Source organism: Uloborus diversus, chromosome 8, assembly GCF_026930045.1.
Source record: "Uloborus diversus isolate 005 chromosome 8, Udiv.v.3.1, whole genome shotgun sequence".
Classification (NCBI taxonomy): Eukaryota; Metazoa; Arthropoda; class Arachnida; order Araneae; family Uloboridae; genus Uloborus; species Uloborus diversus.
The window spans coordinates 123,959,933-123,966,180 of NC_072738.1; positions in this window are offsets into that span (position 1 = coordinate 123,959,933).

Below are 6,248 nucleotides of genomic sequence, written 5' to 3' on the forward strand. Positions count from 1 at the left end.
AGTCGGAGGGATAACGGACCGAGGTCCTGGCGAGCCCGAGGTCTCATAGTACTTTCGTAATGAGACCGAGGCAGAGGTCTCATTACGAAAGTACTATGAGACCGAGGGCTCGTATCCCGGAGAAACAACGGAAAAAAATTAATGCATTAATTTCATTAAATAATTAATGACATAATTTGAATTTTTCCTGTTGGCGCTAAAAAAGCATCGCTAAGAACGATGTATGACATATGACGTCATACATAGTTTTCTTGGCGACGCTTTTTTGGCGCCAACAGGAAAAAGTCGCCAAGAGGGGGGTATATCAGATTTGTTCCGTACTGTCTGCTGCCTGAAATTCCAAAGATCTCAACCATTTTGTTTTTTAGTTATCATAATAACTTCTGTTTTGGAAGGTCCCAATAAACTTTCATGTTCCAGTTCTCAGATTAAAAACACATTCAACACTATCTTTATTGCGATTTGAACTTTATTCATTTTGAAGTGAGATTTATAAAATAAGTTTTTGTGCTGTATTTTTTTTTAAAAAATTTGAAAGAAATATTGCTTTTTATCAGATTAGGCTTAAGTCGTTATATGGGGCACATGTGAACACGCTATGTAGGGGCAGGTGTGAACTGTTTACATGTGCCCCATACTGTTTTTTTTTTTTTTTTTTAGTTATTTCAATTTCAAAAATTGTGTAATTTTTTTCTTTGATTAGGCTAATTAAGAAACATTGAATAATTAAAAATTTTAATAATTGAAGTTAGTATCTGCTGTATCGCGACTGTGTTGGAGGCTACAAAAGTGTTCCCGGTTTGTGGAGAGAAACAAGTTGGACAAAATGTTTCAGGCAAGAGAGGTGAACTTGTATAATTTTGTGGTACAGTTAATGCAATGGGAAACACTGTACCTCCTGTTTTTGCATTCCCAAGAAAAATATACAAAGATATTTTCTTAAATGGAGCACCATCAGAAAGCTTAGGGTTAGTATCCAAAACTGGATGGATGACAACAGATATCTTCCTAGATGTTGTAAAACACTTCCAAAAGTACTCCCGCTGTACCGCAGCAAATTCTGTTTTGCTTCTACTTGATAATCATGAAAGTCATATCAGTTTGGATGTAATATTATTTTGTTGTGAGAATGGAATAGTACTCCTTACATTCTCCCCTCATTGTTCACATTGCTTACAGCCTTTGGATGTAGGAGTTTATGGCCCCTTTAAATCTGCACTGAAAACTTCTTTCAATGACTGGTTGACATTACACCCAGGAAAAAGAATAACTATATATGAAATTGGTCAGTGTTCTTCACCAGCTTTCACAGCAGCCTTTACATACAAAAATATTAAATCGGGGTTTTTCTAAACCAGGAATTTGGCCGTTATCTCGACTTGCTTTTACTGACGCTGATTTCATCCCAATTCAAATAACTAGCTTAATGCCAGTTAATCCTAAGGATGCCTCCACCAGCTGCAATGCACATTCAAGTCCTATCCCAGAATGTGTGAGACCATTGCCTTGAATAGAATTTCACGATTCCACTCTAGGGAAAAGTAAGCAGCGTCAAAAAAGAAAATCAAGAATTTTGACAGACACCCCTCGAAAAAGACATTGTTGTCAAAGCTATGGAAGAAAAGGCAGAGAAAATGAAGATAAAATGTGAAAGAGTTGCAAAGAAAGGAAAGTTAGAACTTGCTGAACTGTTGAAAAAGGAGCAGTCAAAGGTTGTAGTCAGTGACTCCGAGTCCGACATTAGCTTTGAAGAGAGTAGCCATCAAGAAATTTGTGCTGAAGTCAACCTTGCACCAGAAAATTTACCCTGTGAATGACTTTGTCCTCGTAGAATTCACTACAAATAAGACAAAAATTCACTATGTTGGCCGTATCGAGAAAATGGAGAGTGATGAAGCAAATGTTAAATTCATGAGGAAGCAGAAGAAAGAAACCTTTGTATTTCCAGAAACAGATGATACATCGATGGTAAACACTGATGATATTCTGCTAAAATTACCCCCACCTACAATTTTAGGTAGCACATATCGAGCTGCTTCTTCAGTTTCTTTTTCTCTTGAAGGCTATAATGTTCGTTGAATCAAGTTAATTTATTATGTACTCAATATTTATATTTTCATTGTATTTATTAATGTGTAATAAAGAGTACTTAAAGATATGCTTAGGTGCATTTTATATCATTTATGTATCTGTACTTGTGCCCCAGGTCTGTTTACAACTGCCCCCCCACCGGGGCAGATGTGAACAAAATTTAACATATTTTAGAATTAATTTTTAGGTTGGAATTTACTCTTGTAGAAGGAGGATAACTGCATGAAAATATTAGCAAATGTTTGATTTATCATATTTAGCACCTTTTTCATCTCAAATCAATAATGAAAAATATAGAAAAATGTCGTTTTTGTTCACATGTGCCCCCCTCTCCCCTACCTAAAATTGCATTATTATTTTTATTTAAATTAAATGTTTGGCCAAGAATTACTCCATATCGGGGCAATGGGTCACACATGGGGTAAATATGGGTCATCTAGCTATTTTTATTATTATTATTTTTTTGTTTAAAAACATATTAATTATTCGTAGCATCATTAACTCTATTAAGAGCAATAACTTTCTAAAGAGTTCACTGATGTCAAAAACTAAGGAAAATTTTCAAAGTTTAATTTCTGTTGGATATTTTATTTAGTGTTATTTTCAATGGATGTTTGAAGTATTTCAATATAAAATGGCTTTTGAAAATGTATTGAGTATAATTGAGTTCCTCAGACCTATTTTTATATTATTTTTTTTATATGTCTATGGGTACAAAGGCACCTGTCTGCAGGGTGAACAGGGTGTTGTACCCACGGACAAAAAAGATGGTTTTTAAGAAAAAATTTTAAAGTTGAAAGCTTTGAGATTTTCACCTGACAAAAATTGCCAAATTAGATGATAAGCTGTCGATTCTGCCAGAAAACGTTTCCAATCAATTATCCATTCCCAGAGACTAACAAAAATTGAAATGTAAATTTTGCCCGTGGGTACAGCAGCTTCCCCTACTCATTATTTTTAAAAAGAAGAAAAAATGTTTGTTGGTAGGAAAAGCTTAGACTATTTGCTATTAAAAAACAGCGCCAACAAAATTGTTCATTCAAAAGTGTTTCGCATAATGAATCTTGAAAAAATCAGGATTTTACGAGACAATCTTTTTTGAAGATGTTTTTATAGAAGTGTGAAAACTATTTTAATATTATTTACTTCACTGTTACATTGTTTTTGACTTTAATATAGGCTTAGAGTCCAGGACACCCCTATTTTGGTTTTTAGAATTATTAATAGTATTATGCTGTAAAAGTTTTAGCTTACTCAAATTTTAAGAGGATGCTCAATGACCCCTTATTTCAATATTAGCCGTAGCATAGAAAATGTCACAAATTTAGAAACATTTGATTTTCCTAGCTTTTTTTTTTTTTTTTTGTAAATAATATTTTTTTTTTTGCAATGTATATTAGGGTGGGCCGAAATAAGCCGAAAAATTTTTTTTTTCGAAATCAATTTTTGGATAGCGCGCAAAAGTTGCGTAGTGAGCTAGTTAGCACCCACAAAAAATTTCTTGGATATTAAAAAATATCTAGCCGGCGCTATTTGACACTGAAAAACCGAAAAAAAAAAGAGAAAAATGAATTTTTGTGAAATTTTTTTTTAAAACTAAATTCCAAATATTTTGCTGGAATGCACCGAAAATGTTATATAATGAGCCAGTTCGAGCCCATAAAATGTTTCATTGATTTTAATGAGCATTTAACCGCTCCTTTCCGACATCAAAAATTGGAGAAAAATGAAAAAATATTGAATTTCTTTAAAAACCAATGTGAAAATTATTTTTTCAAAATTAAATCATAGACTAATTAATTAAATAGCGCCATTAATCATAGTAATTATTATCACGCAATAGTATCATACATTTTCGAGAACTACACATATAGATAATAAAATTTTAAAAAAGAGCTCTTGAAATTTGATTTATAATACCTCATGCATAATGAATATTATTTTTTGGAATAATATTGTCCCTTGTTATCAAATGATGAAAGTTCTTTCCCAGATTTAAGTTTAGCACGAATGTATCCATCTCGTGCAGTTTCACCACAAACTTTTATTGCAGCTTCGGTTATTAGTTTCACACAACGTTTCACAGCTTGCGTGTGACAGGGAAATTTCTCGAAAGTAAACTCTGTAGAATGTTCTTTGCACATTTCTTTCCATTGTTGGTCTTTTAGATGCATTGTAAGAGGTGGCTCTGTTACAACACAGTTTGCCCAATCAACTAAATCAACATAATCAACGGCTTCAAAATTGAATTTATGACGCTCAAAAAATCGTACACCATCCGAGCTCTTCGTCTTCTTATTTCTAGAGTTCAGAATGCGCCTAACAGCTAATTCCCGAATGTATTTTCTTGAGTCAAACAACATTGTCAACATTAGCTGTTCAGGATGAGCGAAATATGCATTACTTGAGAGAACTTTGAAAATTATCTCCTTAACGTTGTCTGGAAACTGCCTAGCAAGAGAAATCATTTTCCAAAAATGTTGGGCGCGGTAATGGCAGTTCAGTTTCATTTTTATTTCAAACCACATTGGAGCATAAACTAAAATTACATACTTTACAAGCATTGTAAGGTTTTCTGATGGAGTTGGAGTGCCTATATAAAAGCGTAACAAACGGTTTGTAGTTGTCAGCCATCGCACATGACTGACTGAGTTTGCCTGGGCTACTGTCAGCCACGCTTGAAGGACAACAACCATCTTTTACGGCAAGACATATTCTATACAAATATTGTTGTTCAGTACTTAAATTTTTTATATCTTCCATGTCCAAAACCAGAAGATTGCAGTCAATTTTATCAAATTTGACCAATGGATTTTTTTCACAATCTCTAAGAAGTTGTTCGATAGCTCCAGAATATGAATCTGGCCACTTTGTGCAACCGTCCAATTCCAGTATAAGATGCCTCAGTGGCAACTCATTGTGGACATTGGACACAAAAGAGGACCCCTTTAATTGCTTAATTCCCAGCTGTGGAGGTGTAGAATTACAGCATTTCTTGTCGGGGGGTTTTGTCTCTTAAGTGAGTCATAAAGTCGAGAGGAAGAAATGGCTTGAGAAAAAGAAGAATACTTGGGTTCAATTCATTAATCAGTTTAAAGGACTTCAGAGGATTCACATATTTTTAATACTCAAGGGTTCTATTTGTCAAATATATATAAAATAGTTATAAAATAATCTTAGGAATAATAGAAGTAGTTGAGCGCCGTTTATTATCCAGGAGAAACAATTGGAACCGAAGATTAACAAATTTGCATCTTATGTAACTATTTTTTATTTGAGGGTGTGCATTTTTTTAAAAATGGCGTACAAATGTCACATAAAATTGATTGAATTTTCACTGTTTTTTAAAAGTAACGTATTGCGTAACATTTCAGTACTTACTTATTTCGAAACTACTTTTTTTTTTCATTTTTCCAATGTTTCAGTTTTAAAGGAGCGTAGCCAAATATTCTACGAAATGTATAAAAGTCTTTGAGGATTTCAACTAATTCACTGACAGATACTTCTAATGTTTGCTGAAACTAGCTTCAAACTTTTATTTTTGCCCCCCCCCCTCCCCCCCCTTTTTTTTTTTTTTTGAAAAAAATGCATTTTTGCCCTTTTTTTCAGTTTTTCAAGGTCAAATAGCGCCGGCTAAATATTAAACAAATTTAGCGAAATTTTTTATGGGTAATAACGGGCCCATATAGCAACTTTTCCGCACTATCCAAAAACAGATTTCCAAAAAAAGTTTTTTCGGCCCACCCTAATGTATATGCATATTGCTAGTGTATAATATAATATGTAGCTTTGTTTTTTCAGTTCAATGAATTTTTTTAGCCCCCCCCCTCTCCCCATAATTGTGATGTTTGTGGGAATGGGTTGAGCACCCTCTTTCAGTTGAAATAGGAAGCTAAAATTCCTCCGGTATATTACTATCCACAAGTCTGAAAACATTGAGAGGTGTCTTCCAATCTAGGAGAAACACTTTTTTTTTACATGTATTTTTGAACTATCCTAAAAGACTTGTAATAATGATCTCTAAAGATGATTTTTTTTTTTTTTTTGAAATTCTAGCATCTTTATTTATGTGTGTGTGTGTGTGTTTTTTTTTTCAAGAAATATGATTGACGTTTGAGAATACATGTGTGATATATATATTTTTTAATTTTTACTAG